The sequence below is a fragment of the Leptopilina boulardi genome, unplaced genomic scaffold (genome assembly GCF_019393585.1).
Source record: "Leptopilina boulardi isolate dan_hultmark-lab unplaced genomic scaffold, ZJU_Lbou_2.1 LbouV2_316, whole genome shotgun sequence".
NCBI classification, from domain to species: domain Eukaryota; kingdom Metazoa; phylum Arthropoda; class Insecta; order Hymenoptera; family Figitidae; genus Leptopilina; species Leptopilina boulardi.
Genome location: NW_026137881.1, coordinates 4128715 through 4148869, shown reverse-complemented (window position 1 = coordinate 4148869; position 20155 = coordinate 4128715). Strand labels below are relative to the sequence as shown.

General features: G+C 27.2%; 1 protein-coding gene and 1 long non-coding RNA gene across 3 annotated transcripts in view; one reads left to right on the top strand and one right to left on the bottom strand.

Annotated features, from left to right (window-relative positions):
* Positions 1-20155, bottom strand: part of LOC127283920 (neurotrimin-like) — a 164332-nt gene that overhangs the window by 39320 nt on the left and 104857 nt on the right. The window lies entirely within an intron of this gene.
* LOC127283928 (uncharacterized) lies at positions 10882-13593 on the top strand. Its single transcript, XR_007843408.1, has 2 exons — positions 10882-11021; positions 13223-13593. It is a non-coding gene; the product is annotated as an uncharacterized LOC127283928 (long non-coding RNA).

Sequence of the window (20155 nt, the reverse complement as noted above, 5' to 3'; positions counted from 1 at the left end):
TTTATTTAAACTTTACATTTACTTTATTATTTATTTTTACAAGAAACATTAAATTTAAATCACGTAGAGTAGGTTATGTTTAGCATATTCACAACAAAGGCGGCCTTTTTAACTTTTTGACAATTTTAACAGTTGGTACTACTCTACAGTTAATATGTCACAGCTAAAAAACAGCTGTTTAGTAAATCCCACTGTTAAATTAGTTCGTCGAAAGTCTACTAAACGGTATAGTCACCAGAAATGGCGCGACAGTCGCCATCACTGTTAATTTCTCTCCGTGCATAATCTCTCCCGCAGCAGAGTTGGCAGCACTAAAAAATTTGAAAACATTGGGTGCGAAAAACCAAGATCTAGAGAAAAGAACTCTTAAATATTCATTTTGATTAACAACTTCAATTTTTTCACTACCGAATTCAAAAGATTTAAATTGTTTATACGAAAAATTTATGCCCCTTATGAAAAATAACAATTTAAGTTTTCTTGATGTTTACATTTAACTTATTATTTATACTAGCGATGTATTCCTCGCTCGCTGACTCTCGCTCGGTTATAGTTGTACTTATTGTTGTTTACTTATTGTAGTTTATGTATATTATATATATAATTTATGTTTTAAATTAATATTGTATAAAATTTATCTTAATTTTGATCAGTATCATTGAAGGATGAAATCACAATTGTTAAATATTAAATGTTTTAATTTATTATAATTATAACAACAATATTAATTATATTATATTATAATATATTTTTTTTATATTATATTATATTGCTGTAAATTGCCCAACAAACACATGGAGATTTTGCAAATTTTTTAGAAAAATGTTCATAATAAATAGAAAAACCTTTTAAAATATCTGTTTTTATTTTTATTATCTAAAGTAAACTTTTATAAAGAGATTTTAAAGGTATATTTCCAAAAATTCGTAAAAAAAATGCAAAATAACCCTTTTTTGGGTTAAAATTGAAAAAACATGTTACAAAAAAAAGTATGTAAGATTTTCTAAAAGCATATATGGCAAAGTATTTTGATTTATTTGAAAATAAGTGAAAATAAATTTTCCAAGGACGGTGTCGAGGTCACGATGTCGGTGTCGCTTTTGGAAATTTGTTAACTTAATATAATAGAAGATAATATAAATGAGGCGCTGATAATTTCTTCGCCAATTCGGTTAGATGACAATTTCTGTCATCACTCCTTCTTACTTATTATTCCAAGTTCCGTGTAGGACGCGTATTCAATTAATACTAACTTTTTTCATCTCCCTCAACGGATAAATATACTCTTTGGTGATTAAATAAACTTTTAAATTTGTGTTTTTATTTTCAACAAATCATTTCGGATCCCTTCTCAATTGGAATAATTAATATTATTAAAATCTAATTTCAATGTATCACTGATGTTTTATTCTTGCATCTTCTTTTCCGTGATGTAATTATTAATTTTCTTTAATAGTAGATTTTTTAACTAGCTTATAAAAGTAAATTCTTTATTAATTGTTTGTTGTTTTTAAATAAAATTAAAAGACTGCTTATGACATATAAACTGCATTTCCCATTTGAAAACCTTAACAAGAATTTTCAAAGGAGAACGTTGAAATTAAAGAAAACGTGAAATTTAGAATGACTTTATATATTTTGTGTCACTTTTTTAGTGTCACGTTTTGTACAATTTCCAGTTTTGAAAATAAAAATGTCACTCGCCATTTGACTGTCAATTGTGTAAAGGTATAATCATTCAACAAATATAGTAATTGAATCAACAGCGTTAGTAAATCCACTTTCATAGATGCTGTCAGAATTTGATATGGTTTTTTGATATATTTGTTTGACTTCGTCAGATTATCTATCTGTTCATTTTGTCATCGTGGTTTTTTTTTTTTATAATTTATGCGTCAACTTTTGTGTTTTTACAAAAAGCCAATTCGTTACAATCGACAACCATTGTTCATTATAGTATGCAGATTTACAGTATGAAACTTTATTGACTAATATAGATTTTATTTTTTATTCGATTGCAATCGAGATATCATATAATATTTGTGATTTTTATTAATATATTCATCAAAATACATTAATTATTTTAATTAATATCATCATTTTCATTATATTTTTTTTAAATGAATTTAAAATAAAAATTTAAATTATAACGATCAACAAGGGGAATTAATACATCTTTATTAGTATTAAGTAAATAAAAAACTCGTTTTAAAATTTGAATAAAGATTTAATTTTTGTGGTCTACATTTAATATCCAGTAGAAAGAGATAGAGAGAGAGGGGGGGGGGGTGATGGGGAGAGAAAGCACACAGGAGTTTAGTAGTCTCATTATCATTTTGCCTCAAGGTAATTTACATAAACTTTAGTAGACGCATATCGTTCATCAGTTCGCAATGTATCAATTAACTGATAATGATCGTTATAGATTGTGCAATCAATATGTCGGTGTTTCTTAATATCTGTAATGCTTATAATGAATAATTATAATTAAAAGGTTGAGAAAAAATCGAGTCTGAGCAAAATAAAATTTTCTAACTCTAAGATGTAATGGTTCAACTAACTATTGATTTAACCTGTAGATGATGACGAACCAAGTCATCAAAACGTCGTTTCTCTTGTTTTGTGACAATAAACAACACTAATAACATACATTTTTATGTTATTTTATTCCTTCCAAGGATCGAAATTTTCTCAACATTTTATTAAACATTCCGTAAGGGAAAATCCTCACTCTAAAAAATTATTACAATTATTTAGAATCATTAAAATTATGCTAATTTTAATCATTTTAATTTTCACAATTGTTTACTCAATTAAAATTTATTGTATGATTGGAATTGATTGGTATGTTCTCATTCTTATTTCAACTTTTAAAAATTTTAATTTAATTTCTTACACTTCTGTAACTTTTAAGATCAAATAAATTCTGATGAGAGAATTGGTACCGATCTCAAAACGTTAAGATATGTTTTGTCTTAATTTCTATAGTTCCAAATAATTGTCAAAATTAATTTCTTATTTAAATGAATATTGGAACATTACATTGAATTATTACTAATTTTAATGTTTAAAAAACCGCTATCTTTATTTATTAACAATAAAGAGCAATTACGAATTCTTATTTTGTCATTCAATTCAGTTAGAAGTACATGTCCAGTGGAAACGGATGTTTTTGATCCTCTTTCTTTTTATCTGCTTCATCCGCAGACTGGATTTTTATAGTGTGTTGTAACTCGTAACAATTTTAATTTATGACTCAAAGAAATAAAATTTGAAAAAATCAGGAATTTTATTTTTTCTTGGAGTTTGTCAGTGTGAATACCTTAGTAAATCCAACCAGGCCTTAAATTTTTATAAATCATTAACTGGTATCGCTATCCAAAAATTTTAATACCAAATTTTTAATTTTACACTTTATTGATCTTCATTGTTATTCTTAATGACAAATCATCATCAAATAAATTTTTTGATTTTAGTTATAACCCAATTTAAATAATTCTGCATTCCTGACACAATATTAATTTAAAAAAAAAAAAAAATGTCGGGGAAAATACCCAAAATATTTTTATATTATTTTTTCATACAAACACATTTTATGCCTCATTGTGCTCCATATAAAAGTATTTTTTTGTGAATTTATTCAACTAAAATTATACTCACTAACTATATTCGTATCTCATGTGTATGCAAGAAGTATAGTGTGACATTTCATTAACGTAAATGAAGAAAGAACCTAGAATTTAAAATGTCTCTGCATAATTAAAACTTGGGTGAAATTTACTGACAAGATAAAAACTGATTGTGACATTAATTGAAATATTTCTACGTACACTAGAAGGGGAATTATCACACAATATATATATATATATATATATGAGGATTTATGAGAATTTCATGATGCTAAATCTCTTTTTATGTCTGTTAGAGATTTGTCATATAATCTATATATATCTAAAAATAATTTATTATATAAATGTTATGAATAGAGAAAAAAACAGTTTTAATGAAGTCAGATTTTTATAATAATAACTTCATTGTTTTATAAAATATGGAGCACATGAAACATATTACAGAATAGAAAATTATATATACTTTTGTTTCGGAAAAAATGTGTGATTTTTTTTTTTAAATTATAAAGTATTCAGTTGAGAAAACCAAATTTACTCAATTAATTAAGAGACTTTAGTTAAACGGGGAAATAACGAGAAAAGTAAATGAATGAACCGATTGATTGATCTGTCGAGAGAGTAATCATGACACGCTCTTATACTCGTTGAATGCGGTTAGTGATGAAGAGAACTCGATCAATTATGCGTATTCAAATATATGGTGAGTGTTAAACAATTAGCAATTGTTTCCTGACATTTAACCTAATGTAACAAATACACTTGCAACTGTGTTAGTCGTTGATAAATATTACGAGAAAATAATAATTGGCAAAATTTTTTAATAGAATTTTTTTTTTTTTTTTTGAAATCTAATACTACAGTGAAATATAATATGATTCATTTTGTAAAATAAAAATAATTGAGGTGTTATTACATTCAGTTTTTCATCGATTCCATTAAATTTTATAATGCCAATCGTCCACTTTTTGTGTTTTTTTGGACATACTAATTACAAAAGCAATTAAAAATTTAATAATTTTAATTGGAAGTGATTAAGATGAAATAGCAAAAATGATATAGAATTTATTTCATATTTTATCATGAATATTTATCAGAATATTATTATTATAAAATTACAGTTGCTCACACATTTCATAAAACAGAAATAATTTAATTTTATGTATTTAAAATAAATATTTGATTATCTATTGATAAACTCTTCATCGGGAATTATTGTTTATTTCGTTAACAGAGATTGAAATAACAAATCATATTTATTAATTACAAACATAATTTGTGTGGTTTCGTCCTCTCTCTGTACATTAATATGTCGTTCTCAGTTTGTGGTGATTTTAAATTTTAATTATTACACATTTTCAGAGAGGGAGAGAGAGAGAGATGAAAATAACTTTACACTCGAAATAAATCCAAAACAACTTGGAATTAGTAATTAGGCTAAAAGTAGAGAGTAACTATTTTTTTTTAAGAATTTTTTTCTTGTACATCTCTTGCTTTTTGTTTTTTATGCACAAGCGAGAAAAGATCAACATCTCATATACATAATTACAATTAAGTTAGTTGGCGTTCAACGTAGTTTCTACCTAAAGTTAAGTTGAATATTTAAATTTATTTACTTTATAATTTTGCGAAGAATGTAATTTTGTTTTTCTTTTTTTTTTTTTTGTTAAAATTATATCCTCTTTAAAAGAGGAGAAAAAATGTATTTTTTTTTATACAGAAAATGTTAAACTTTAAAAACAAAATTATTTTTGACTCAAAAAAAATATCAATTTTTAATTATAATAATTTTGAGTTTTTAAATTATAAGCTTTTTTAATTATCTTTTTTTGTTAGCCAATAAATCGATTTTAACAAGAAGGATAGATTAACGTTTTTTGGGATATTGAACATTTTATTCTAAGAAAATTTTTAATATTTTTTTTTTTACACACCTACAGTAAAATTTTACACAAGATATATAGAAATGTGTCTGTGAAAAATTATGCATTTTTTTTTCTTAGGATAACTATATCTTTAATGGACGGCTAATTAGGGCAATTTTTCTAGACTATACGAGAAATACTTTTAAGTAATAATACGATAAGCTTAGCAATCTCAAATCTGGAACATGAAATATTTCCGTCGAGAGATGATAATTTAATAAATGAATGACAAAAATTTTACTCTCATACAAGTTTCTAGAAACATTTATCACTTGTCTCAAGGAAATTTCTTGTTAGCTTAAATTTTATTTGCTCGTCATAAAATTGACATATATATTCTGCCTTGAAAAAAGAAAGAGAAACATATATAAAGCAAGTCAATCATAAAAATTTATATTTCACAAATATTTATTATATGTGAAAATATAAATTTTAAGGGGAGATTTTTTTTTTAGAATTGTATAAATTATAGAGTTTAAAGTATAATAAAATATAGTAAAAAGAAAAGAATTATAAATTTAAACAAAAGGAACTAGAAAAATTTACAAAATGTTTTGGAGAAAAATTGGCTTGTCTCCAAATAAATAAATAACCAAAAGGATTTAGGGACTGAGAACTCTAGGAGTTGAGGAGAAAAAAGTAAAATCTAAGGTTATGAAAATGCGGACAGTCTATTAAAAAGTGATGAATGTCTTCTTTTTGTTCATCACAAAATATGCACAATTCTCCCTTTGGTAACTGAAACTCAACTTTATTTATTGTAATTAAATTTCTGTGAACATTTATAAGCCTAATTTGAGAAAAAGTTCTATTGATATTTAATTTCGAGCGAGAGCAAAGGTACAGCTGTGCAAACGTTTGCAACATTAAGTGGGGCCAGATCTCCAAACATTGTGAACTTACGCGAGCCCAATGATCCCTTCCAGGCAAAAAGTCTTTAAAGTCACGAAGGATCAGATCCCTACTAGCAATTAAATTCTCTAAATTGGCTAGAGTCCATAGATCAGTTTATGTTGCACATCTCAAAATAGCGCTTTAAACTACCGAACCAGTTCCAACTCATATGTAAGTAGTCTGATTGCGACATATGAGCAAGACGGAAGAGACACTGCCTTGGATGTCGAGAATTATCCATACTGTAAATTTTTGAAATTCAAGACAGCGATCTTTCCAGAATCGAAAAGGAAATTGATAAACAGCCCGTTTTCAGTCTCACCGCATAATTAGGAGTGCAACTAGGCAACAATAACAAATTCTTCAAAACAGATATCTGCACCTGCTCGAATTCATCAACTTACTCATGACTCTAAATTTGAATCGCGTATTGAAGAGTGCTCAAAAAAATACTGTCAAGAACCCTGGAATACACTAATCATGAATCCGTTGGACTCTGAAAAATTGTGTTCAGAATCTCTCCCGCAGCAAAGTTTGTGCAGCACTAAAAAATTTAGAAACATTGGGTGCGAAAAAATCAGATCTAGAGAAAAGAGCTACGTAGCGATTTGAAGCTATATTCACTTAAAAAAAAAAAATTTAGTTACTGGATGACTTAAAAAAAATTGTATCAGTTTCACAGATTTAAGTTAGCACAATTGTTTCGCTGGTAAAATTCAAAGATAGAAATTATATTATGAGTACTTTTTGAAGCGGAAAATATGAAGTTAAATATTATGGATTCAAATTAAATTTATTCAAATAATAAAATGTTTAATCAAATAATTTTTTGTAAATTATTTTATTGTAATGTAACAGTTGATAAACATGAAATTAGAGAATTGTTTCCACCTTCGTGTAGTATTGGTTTGCTACGTCGATAAAATATTTTAGGAAATTGACATGAATTCTATGTCAAAGGTCTTATCCAGTGGGGTTATGTTTATATTCTCATTGGAATTACGATCTTGCAGTTTAAGTTTTGAAGAAACTGTCAACGCTATTTTATTTTGGACATCATTTAGAACAAATTTCACTATAAAAATATGTAAGTTTTTTTTTAACTCTAAACAGCGAAAAGCGCTACATAGTAACTAGCGCTATTCGTAATCCCACTACAGATTTTCAAAATTCAATATGGCGGACAACTTTTTTAAAAATCCATTTAATCCGACATATTGGATCAGCAATTTGGAATTTTTAAAATCTGACATCATATCCGTAATCAGCGACACCGAAATCCCCCAAGTGACTAATTCCAAGCAAATCCAAGTATTTTTTAAAACAATTGTATTTACGAACAGTGTGAGTCAATTTTTATGCTTGACAACTTAAAAAAAATCATTTTTTGACAGCTAATATTTATTTTGTTGTTGTCAATATCGCTATATCGTCGTAAAATACAGGGTTCAAGCTTTAATTTGACTCCTATGACAAGTCTCAAGCACGTCGGATTTACCCGGTAGAAATTTTTAAAAACTGCCAAATACTACGGGAAATAACTTCCCGATCTCTGACAACGCAAATTTTTTATTTTGCAGGCTTGTGTAATTGTTTAAAAATAAAATTGACCGTAATTTTTCTTCAAAAAAAAAAAAAAATTTATTCTAAATATATTGTTAAAAAGGACAAATATTTATATGTAAATTGTCGCAGAAATATCAGTATAATTTACCAGAAAAGAATATGCTGACACATGAAAATTTGAAACAATAACAGATTATTTCTCTCTCTCTCTCTCTCTCTCTCTCTCTCTCTCTCTCTCTCTCTCTCTGTACAGAAATATGTGTATACACTTTTGTTTTCTTTGTTGGCATTTGTAAAAGATAATGTGAATTTGGGGTCTGAGGAGAAAAAAGATGTAAATATTGTTGCTGCACAAGGGATGAGAGAAGCTCGAAATTGTAAAAATGTCCACCGAGAGTGAGAATGTACAAAATAGATTTATGCATATATGTAGGTATTGTGGTTTTAGTCAGGTTTACTGTTGGCAAAAAGCAGAGAAATGTCCAGAAACGAGTAGACGAGTCGAGATAATTACACCTTACGTACCACCACGTTATTTTACATCTAGGCAATGACGTTATTGTGGCTAAAAGTAGGCATCCTCTTTTGAAATTGTTCTCTCTCTTTCTCTCTCTCTCTCTCTCTCTCTACATATGATTCCATTTTAAGTAATACGAGTAATATATGTAAATTTCAATTTGATACACATTTATATTCACATCTAAATTGTTTATTACTACCTAGCTAATATTTTGTATATTACTAGCGTTGATTTAAATACGCGGATTTACTTGTTGAAGTCTAGATTTTATAATTTAATTAAACGACACTAGATTTTATATTAAAAAAGAAAGTTTATCGTTGAAATCAATCAAATAATTTTGAAAAGTCGTAGTAATAAAGCAACACATTCTACCAGATAAAGGATTTATTAATTTAAATCGTTAATTGAAATTATTGATGAAAATTATCACAGATAATTAATTATTATGAAGGTAAAAATTTCATTACGAATTTTATTTGTTTGTACAAGATCATAAAATTATTTACTTTCCTTTGATTAATAGAATTTGAAAATTTATTGAACAAATAATAACGTGATGCAACACGAAAACAGAAAAAATTTCACGAGTTTCATTAATAATTTTTTAATTAAAGGTATACTATCTCTGCTTTTTGTTTGTTTCTATAAATTTGTTTCGTTAATTTGATTATCCTATCAGAAATAATTAATGATTGATCTCAAACAGATTTTGGGCATTCCATTACTAAGTAGTAGTATTTTATTTTCTATACTTTACTTTTTTTGTTCGATATAATTAATGACATTATAAACTGTCTTTCGATTTTATCTATATGCTGAATTTTGCATTTCCTTTTAGATCTATAGAGGAAATCCGACTCTACTCAGGTAGTAATTACATAGTACAAACTACAGAGACAACTCTGTTATGGTTAGATTATCCAAAGAGGCTAATGACTACCTCAATGATATTGATTTTTATAGTATTTCTTTAAGTGCATTTTTGATTTGCTTAATCTTATTTTTGCCACCACTGATATATATTTAAAGTGTCATTGCTTAATTTTTATTGACACCACTATTTTTTTATTATTTAATTTAAGTATAATTGTATAAAATGTGTATGTACATGTAAATAAATCATTGTTACAGCAAAATCGTTGGCAAAGTCAATAATTTTGATGTCTTTGAAGAATTTTAATCTCAGCACTTCGTAGTTATGGAGATTCCATAATGGGGCCAAAAACAACTCTCTGCAACTTTGCTACTTATCAGCTTTGTCAGTTTTTCATCTTCTTCTTCAAAATCTACTGTTCTCTCAGAGAAATGAAATCTTATTAGACCTATTAATGTCTCGTCAACGCCCATTTTTCTTAAATCATTTAGGATTACTTTCCAGGACGTTAAAAAGTTCGAAGGTAATTAAGAAGCATAAGCGTACAATATAGAATTTTACTTCAAACAAGGATATTGATTTTAAATATTAAATTCAATATTTGTACGAGTTTCGTACATAAAAATTTGACTGTTGGTCAATTAAATTTCTACCTTATCGGATATGATTAGGTTAATGAAATACTTAATAGCCCTCATAACAAAAGGATATCCCTAGGATATCCATATCAATGGTCGATATCCTAGAATGGTCCCCAGGATATCTTGGGATATCCATAGGATATCCAAACCGCCGGTCTGTGGTACATCAACAGGACATCCATAGAATATCCACAGGATATCCCTAAGACATCCACAAAATATCTATTGGATGTTATATCGCAGGATATCCATGGGATATCCTCAGGATGTCCGTGGGATATTCTAAGGATATTCACGGGATATTTAATATCTCAACATATATTTTTAAAGGTTAAAATTGTTAAGCTAATATAATGAATTGTCACGTCATCGTACCATTTTTTTATATTTATTTATGTAAAATTAATTTTTTTTAAATACATTTGTAAATAAATAATTGTTTTTAAATAAACAAATATTTGTAAATAAAACGAATATTTGAGAGTAAATTAATTGTTTATAAATATTAAATGTATAATAAAATAATAATGTTAGTCATCATAATTAATGTTAAAATATGTCAATATATAAAAATTATAATGTTTCTTTAGGATGCAGTGTTCTTGACATTTTGTGTTATTAAAATAAGGAAATCAACATACGGAGTCACCAACACATAGAAGAAAAGCAATAAATACTTTTCATATATGTGAGGTACCGATCTTGAATCTAACCCAAAGAGGCGAGCTGGTACCGCCGCGAAGAATACATTGGAAAATATACCTATATAAAGGGAGACCTTTCACTTCAAAGGCAGTCCTAAATTAAACACACGGAGTTCGTCATAGCAAGTGTTAGATACAGTTTCCAAAATTATCATATTTCTCAGTGGTTACGTGCGGTAATAAAAATCTTAACGACCAAGAAGATCCAATCTTAGGAGGTCAATACAACAGGTGCTAATTGAAGACCTCCCAATATAACATTCTAAAGGTAACCATACCAAATATTAAAACAAGGATTTATTTGATTGTATAACACAAATTGTTAAGAACATTTCAGATTTTTTAAAATAAATAATTTTTATATTATATTAAATCATTCATTTAATAAACCTCTTCCCAACTTAGTCAATTTAACTAAGTTAAATTGAGTAAATTAGAATAGGGAACAATTATAAGTTCAGATTAGTTAAAAATAATATTTATTTAAAATATGACATAACAGAACAATAATATAATGAAAACAAAAATCTTATGAGCTTCTAATTTATTTTAAATGAAGATTTGAAACACATTTTTTAAAGTTTTTAAATAAACTCATGCACTAAATGTATAATTAATATTAATAGTTATTCGTTATTTGCGGGGAAGAATTTATATGGTTTAAAGCCAATTTATTTTCTGACAATATTAAGCATATGAATAAAGGAATGAATCACGAATGAGAAAAAAATTAGTTAATAATTTTTCAAATTAAACAACTTTGTCGAAAAACAAGTTGCATTTTATTTTATTTATATAAAATTTAATTCACAGAATATTCTCACTCGTAGTCTCATAATGACTTTAAAAACAGTATCCTGAGAATATTTTCTTGACATACAGAATATATACTGTGAATATCCTGAAAATATCTGTGGGATATCCTGACGATATCTATGGGATATCTGGAGGACATTTATGAAAGTCTATAGAGATATCCAGAAGATATCATGTGGATATCCTCAGATATCCATGGGATATCCAAAGAATATCCAAACCGCCGATTTTTTGGATATCCTTAAGAGATCCTTTTGATATCCATAGGACATCCCTAGGATATCTGCGGGATATTATCAATATATCCCAAGATATCTTGTGTTATTAGGGAGGAGACACCAATTTACCATCTTAACTACAATATTAAAATTCAAAAACAAAATTACCATCCTCACTATTAAATTCAATTTTAAAAATAAATTAAAAAATTACATAATAAGGGGAAAATAACAATTAATATTAAATAGACGTGAATACTAGCATATTCTTGTTATTTCTGACATAAGCCTAAACATGAGATGTTTGTATATAGTTTTTCTTCGTCACCTTTTAGAAGGCAAATTGGTTGATTTTTTTAAAATCAAAAGCTCTTTTCCGTATTGAAATATAACATCCGACGCTTATTGTAGAAATTTATTATTGAATCAGATTTAGCGTTTGTTGAATTACATCCGCTGAAACTTTTCATGATTCTGGAGGTTTATTTTAGCTTTGCCATTGCAGACAGCAATTTAACCTCCGTGTAGCTAAAAGTCTGTTATATCCTCTTTAATATTTACCTCTTCATGAGATGGTTGAATAAATGTTTCGTTACTTTTTTTTTTCAAAAACTAACGCAATTATTTACTATTGTTTATAATTATTTGTTTCAAAACTAAATTTTGATAAGATTTGAAATGTTAATTATAATAAAGACAAAAGCTATAAAATCAATAGAATGCAAACACGCAATAAAATAGTGTTGTACCAACTTGATTGTAATCTGATAACAAATTTTATTAATAATATTTAGATTAAAATAAATTATAATACTTTTTTTTAAGTCTTAATTGTTTTTGCATATCAAATCGCTTTTTTAAATCTCTTTTTGTAAAATCTTAATTAAATTTGTGCGCCACTAAATGCGAAAGCATAAAAGTTGACATGCATTTTATGTTATAATAAAATATCAGCTTCTTCTTAGTATCGCAATACTGCTTCTTTTATGATGTCCACTATAAACATTAGTGAAATTCATCGTTCGATGAAGAACAATATTATACTAAGATTGAAACTTTCTTTTGACTCTCTTTTATAACTTACTTACTTTGTTTTAAATTATCATGAAAATTTTAAGAAGATGCTGGCTTTTAGTAAAAACTTTTACAAAAAGCTCGTAATAAACTTTAATGTTAGTTAAAAAAAAGTGACTCTTTAAAAGTTTCCTTTTATATTTATACATGTGTCGACATATTGGCTATACAATAGTTTAAAGTTTATTCAATATTTTCTATCATCATCAAATATACTTTATTTCTTCAATTTCTTTTTTAATTTTATTTCTCTTCTTCATTTTCTATAATTAAAAATATTATTAATACTTTTAAAATATTTAAAAAATTACTGAATTTTTAAATAAAAAACATATATTTTTTTCAATTCCATGAACAAAAGATGAAAATGTGTTTGCTGCATTTCCTCGACATCGATATTCCGAAGAAACCTGGCAGTAGTTTCAATAAATGGATGGTCAGCCACCTTTCTATCTGAATCCAATGCTTCTAGTCGGACCACATGGTTATTTATTTCTACTGAAAATCTTATATTCCGAGACACTGAATATGCTATACATAAAGCGATAAGAAACGAAATATTATACGATAGCATAAACACTTATTGTTATAAAATTCTTAACATTAAAAATTTTTAGAAAATGCAAACTATAAATTTATATTTTATGTCTTCCGTGCACAACAAAGTTTATATTTCTAAGGAAATGAAACAGTACCATATAACTTGAATAAAATGTCTTTTGTTGTATAGAATATCATAAATTTTGTGTTACAAATTTTACAAACTCTAACAATTGTATATTTTTTTATTTAAATGTTCACAAACAATATAAACCTGTTTCAAATGTATGGTATAGTGTTAAACGAGTATTCATATTCTTATAAGATTTGAACTTGTTTTTCATCTCTCTCTCTCTCTCTCTCTCCCTCTTTCTCTCATTCTTTCTTTCTTTCTCTCTTTCCCTTGAAGACTATAAAATTTTTCGAAGCAGGTGCAGCATACTGTATTTTAGCACGTCGCACTCGTTTCTTCTGTAAACGGAACCGTTAACTCTACGTAGAATGTGGACCACGTTTTTCTGAAAAATTGGTAGCTAGCTCCTAAATGCATAAGGTCCTACCTTAAGGACTCTTATGTGAATATAACATTCTTTAAGATTACAATTTTCTTCTTTGTGTACGAATTCTATTACACAGCTGTTTCTTCTCCCGTTCCACAAACACACACACACACACACATACATACACACAAACACTAGGGGAAAAAAAATGTTACTTTTTGAATAATTTTTTTTTTCTTAGGCAAAATATTACATTTTTAATATTCTGTGTTCTATTTTAAGACAATAAAGCAGTTGCGACACTTTTTTTTTGGTAAATTAAATATAATGTATTCTTTAGCATATATGTGTATAAGTCACATTGCCATTATTTTGGAAAAATTATACAGGACATTAAGATGGCATATAATAATTGTAATAAATAAATAAATAAATATACAGTTATTATATTTAAAATACAGTAGAAACTCCCTAAGTGTTGAGTTCCCAATGTGTCGAATTTTTTCCCAAATTATGAGCTTCGAAAGAATGTTGGATGATTTAACGTGATTTCAAGGTCAAGTCAAGGTATGAATATAAACACATGTATATACATCAAGTCAAAGTAATTCAAGGTCAAGTCAAGGTCATTGACGGTCAGGTCAAGGTTATTCAAGGTCAAGTCAAGGAAGTTCAATGTCAATTCAAGGTTCTTCAAGGTCATTTCAAGAACATTCAAGTTCAAGTCAATGTCATTGAGGATCACGTCGAGGTTATTCAAGGACATTCAAGGTCATTGAGGGTCAGGTTGAGGTTATTCAAGGTCATTGACGGTCAGGTCAAGTTTATTCAAGGTCAATTCAAAGACATTTAATGTCAAGTCAAGGTTCTTCAAGGTCATTTAAGTTCAAGTCAATATCATTGAGGGTCACGTCGAGGTTATTCAAGATCAAGTCAAGGTCATTAAGGGTCAGGTTGACGTTATTCATGGTCAAGTCAAGGACATTAAATATCAAGTCAAGGTTATTTAAGGTCAAGTCAAAGTCATTGAGGATCAGGTCAAGATTATTCAAGGTCAATTCAAAGACATTTAATGTCAAGTCAAGGTTCTTCAAGGTCATTTAAGTTCTAGTCAATATCATTCAGGGTCACGTCAAGGTTATTCAAGGTCAAGTTAAGGTTATTGAGGGTCAGGTCAAGTTTATTCCAGGACATTTAATGTAAAGGTAAAGTCAAGGTCATTGAGGATCTGGTCGATGTTATTCAAGGTCAAGTTGAGGACATTCAATGTCAAGTCAATGTCATTAAGAATTGCGTCGAGGTTATTCAAGAACATTTAAGGTCATTGAGTGTCAGGTCAAAGTTATTTAAGGTCAAGTCAAGGAAATTCAATGTCAATTCAAGGTTCATTCATTCATTCATTCATTGCAAGTCAAGGTTCTTTAAGGACAGTCAAGGTCAAGTCAAACTCATTTGAGGGTCATGTCAAGTTTTTTTCAAGATCAATTCAAGAACATTTAATGCTAATTTAATATTACATTCAATTACATTCAATTACTTTTTATGTTTAGTTCAAGGTTATTTAAAGTTAATTCAAGGTTATCTAAGGTCAAGTCAAGGTCATTCAAGAACAAGTGAGAGTGAAAGTGAGAATGAGAATATGAATTTAAATGAAAATTTGTATAGTCAAAGTGAGAAGAAGTATGGGAGTTACCTGATCACACTTCTGGATGAATATTTCCATTTAACAGCATGTGATTATTATCTTAACAATGTTAATTTTGTCGAGAACTTTATACTCTTAAAAAATTGAAGGCATTGATCTGAGATTTTATGAAAGAGTCTATAATAAATATGACGAGGAATGGCTGTTATATGGGAAAACTGAAATATTTTTTGTTAAATTATTTATCATAAAATATTTTAAAAGCTATGTCACATGTAACATGAAATTTTTTTAAAATTTCCAAATTATAATATATAATAATTAATTCAAGAAAATATTACAATTTTAATAACGCAGCCATTTCTTATCATATTTTAGACATATATCCACAAAATTTCAGATCAATCAATTTAATATTTCAAGAGTAAAGTTCTTGACAAAATTAACATTGAGCAACCTGACAATCACATAGTGTTAAATAACAATATGTCATCCTAGTAACTTTATGTCACTCTAGTAATTTTTTTTGTAACAAAATATATCAAATTACATTTTGACACTTAAAATTATTATTTTTTTCATAATTATTATTCTTTTTTTAATTACTAAATTTCAGTTTAATTCTTTAATAACTTAATTTCCCTCGATATTGGTAACATAGAAAGTTAATAAACTTGAAACATAATATACTTTAAAAATTGAAACTTTTCTTTCCTAGCTTAGTAATATTCTGTCGTATAACTATAAAATGTGTTATTGATAGTAACATTTTTATTGCAAGTTACTAAAACGAGTCGTTTATAAATTATTGACCATTGCTCGAAGGAAAGTTTCAATATAAGTAGTAACATAAAAGTTTCTCTCTCTCTCTATATATATATATATATAAAAAGCAATAGATTAATATGTCAAATCCAATAAGATCAGTTTATATTTCTTAATCAAATTATTTTCATTTTATTTTCTATTTACTTTAAATTTAAAATTAGACTGTTCTTTGATTTATAAAAATAATTCTTTTTATAAAAATATTAAAAATTTAATATTATGTATTATTATTAATTTATCAGCAATTTTTAATTTTCGTTTAAATGAAGATGTAACTATTTTAATTTATTTTACGCGCGCGTTACAAGATCACGATTATTTGTACAAATATTTGAATAAAACTTTCGCGTGAACTGGATTTACAGAGTTAAGCAGAAGACCAGAATCTCTTTAAATGGAAACCCCCCCCTCCCCCACCTCATCTCTTCCACTTAAGAAGCAAGTTTATTTATGAACTCGATACAAACATGTTCTTAAGAGTTTTCACTCCTTTATCTAAACAACTCTTGGTAGAAAACAATTATTTACTTTGGAAATACAATTCATTATGTTTTATTCTTAACATATATATATATATATATATATATATATATATATATATATATATATATATATATATATATATATATCTTAAACATTCTGAAATATAGCACCAAAACGTAAACTGCTATCATTGTCCCAGTTTCCCTTCATCTAAGATTTTAAAATACTCACATAATAAAAGTTAAAGAAAATGTTTCTATGTTTATAAACTCAAATATTTTTTTTAGTGAAAAGGTATAATTTATCAATCCCCTATTCCTGTGCCTCTTTTCACTTCTGCGCGTTTTCCTCTTAATACGGATACGTTTGATGATAACTGCTTTTTCTTTGATGATATCTCTACAGAATCCTTACTCAAAGCTATAGCCAGCATTGATTCCAATGCAATTGGACCCGATTATATCTCTATTAAAATGATTAAACTGGCATTACCAGTCATCTTTCTAGTGCTTTTATATATATATATATGTATATATATATATATATATATATATATATATATATATATATATATATATATATATATATATATATATATATATATATATATATATATATATAACTACTCTCTCCAGATAGGGATTTTTCCTGACATCTGGAAAATGAGTAATATACGACCTATCCCGAAAGTGACAAATCCAAGAAGTGTTACGGATTTTAGACCGATTTCGAACATTTGTACGCTAGCCAAGCCTTTGGAAAAACTGGTATATGTCAATAAATGACTACTTTTTTAAATAACAATAATTTATTTGAACCATTTTAATCTGGTTTCCGCTTAAAACATAGTACATGTTCCGCCTTATTAAAATTTACAACAGATGTAAAGCTTGCAATGGATTCCAAATTTATTACTATAGTTGTGTTTTTTGATTTTTCTAAAGCATTTCCATCTACTGATCACTGCCTATTGATATGTAAACTTAATTCGTTCAGATTTTCGAGGTCGGTCTCTAACTGGTTTGAGTCTTATCTGAGAGCTATAGATCTCAAAGAATAGTAGATGGTAATGGTGAAATATCAGAATGGGATAGGTTGAGGTGTGGTGTCCCACAAAGCGCCTCAATTTCATCTTTACTTTTTAATATGTTCATTGCTGACCGTGGCAATAATCTTAAATATTGTAAATACCATAAATATGCTGATGACTTTAAATTCTATATTTCGGGATCACTATCGTCTTTGAAAGATTTGCTAGAAATAGAAACATACAAGGAATAAGTTAAAGATTTAAGGTTGATTATAAATCGATCACTGTCGTGGAAAGATAAAGTCTATGAAATTTCACGTAAAACAAATATAGTATTATACCAACTGTACAAAAGCAAAGATTCACTTCCTACATCTACACGATTATTACTAGTTAAATCACTTATTCTACCATTTTTTGATTACTGTTGCCTTGTGTATGATGATATAAGTGATGAATTAAACAAAAAAATTAGAAAGATCTTTAAATGCATGTATTTGATTTGTTTATAATCTGTTCCGTTGAGAGTTAAAATAAGTAAAAACAAAATTTAGAATAGCTTATTCTTAATCTTTTTCTAAAGGTAAAAAAAAAATAAAGTTGTAAATATTATCGCAAGAAAAACATCAGCATCTGCAACAATTGTAAAACTTTATATTGAGCCATAAGATATAATCCCAAATTTGTAAAAATTTATTTTGGAACATCTTGCATTTTATAACTTTAATCATCTCATTGTTAAGATAGGTCTGTTAAAATTATTTCGAAGATAAGAGTACACTAATAAAACTAAAAACCTAACCCCTCCACTTGCAATTATACCTGGGTCCAAAAAACCTACAAAATATACCTGTACTAAACACCATGTTACCAACACATTTTGACCACTGTACACAAGCTACCAATGTAATCTTTGATTACGACGACATGACACTTCGCCATAATTGTCAGAACCATTTCTGCTCTCGCTTGAGTTGGATCGAGCAATCACTTCTTCACAAATATTAATTCATCGGTATAATCAATTTTTACCAATATTTAAATAAATAAATAAATTGTAATTTTTTAAATTATACATGTACATTGTTTCACTTCATTTAAACAGCCAAGCAATTTTCTATTAAATGTTTCTTTGCATGAACATGATCTGCCTAAGTATGAACATATTTCTCAATATCGAATTAGGTCGCAATTATTTGAATGTAGCTACTAGAAGACAATTTTTCATGGGAAATCTATTTTATTCAATTTTTAACAATAAAAGTCCGTTATATTTGAATGATATATTTAAGTTCAGAAATCCTCTTGATTCAATTCATAACAGACTTTGTGATAGAAAATCAGTATTAAAAATCTCATCGAACTTGTCGACTACAAAAATCATTCTTTATTAGAGGTGCTAGATTGTGGAATAAACTGGCATTAGAAATTGGAGATGCACCTAGCCAGGATACCTTTAAGAGATTATTTTTTGATTTCTTATTTAAAAATAACAACGAAATGTTCAATATCACGCACTGGTAACTTTTTCACTTATTTTTTATTTCTCTCTATTTGCTTAAAATTTAATTATATTGTTTTTCTTGCTATTAGCGATAAAGTACTGCTTTTTCGTTATTAATATTATTTTGTTTTCTCTTATTCAATTTACGAATTTATTTTCAAATTTATATTCAATATTTTTACTCGGTAATTACTAATTACGTTTTCATTTGGAATTTTATTATATTGTTGTAATTCTTCGAATATGTATAACATGTAATTGTTCCTTGGAGGTCTTTTTAGCCCTAGGAACATCAATTATTTAAATAAAAAAAAATAATAAAATAATTTATACTTCTGCAATAATTGTTCCATCCTAATCATTGATTTTTACTCTAAACATAATACATTTTTGAAAAAACAAAAATTGTCATCAATTCAAAGCTTCCTCTTGAGGATGAAAAAATTAAATGCAAATTATTATAATTCATGAAAAATTAATTTCTTTTGTCACTTTTACTAATTTATCACTGTAAAACGAAAGGTATTAATTTAATACCGACTTTAGGTACTAAATTGTCATTTGGTTTCATTTTGATACCTATAATTAGTACTATTTTAGTAATTTTTTTTACAGTGATATTTATTTTCATATAAATAACTGTCAAATAAAAATTTCTCCTTCTGTTTACACAGTTGAGAACACAATAAAAATTATTAAATATAATTGTTATTTACTAATCCATATATCTTAGTGCGTGTGTATATGTTATGTACATAATGTAT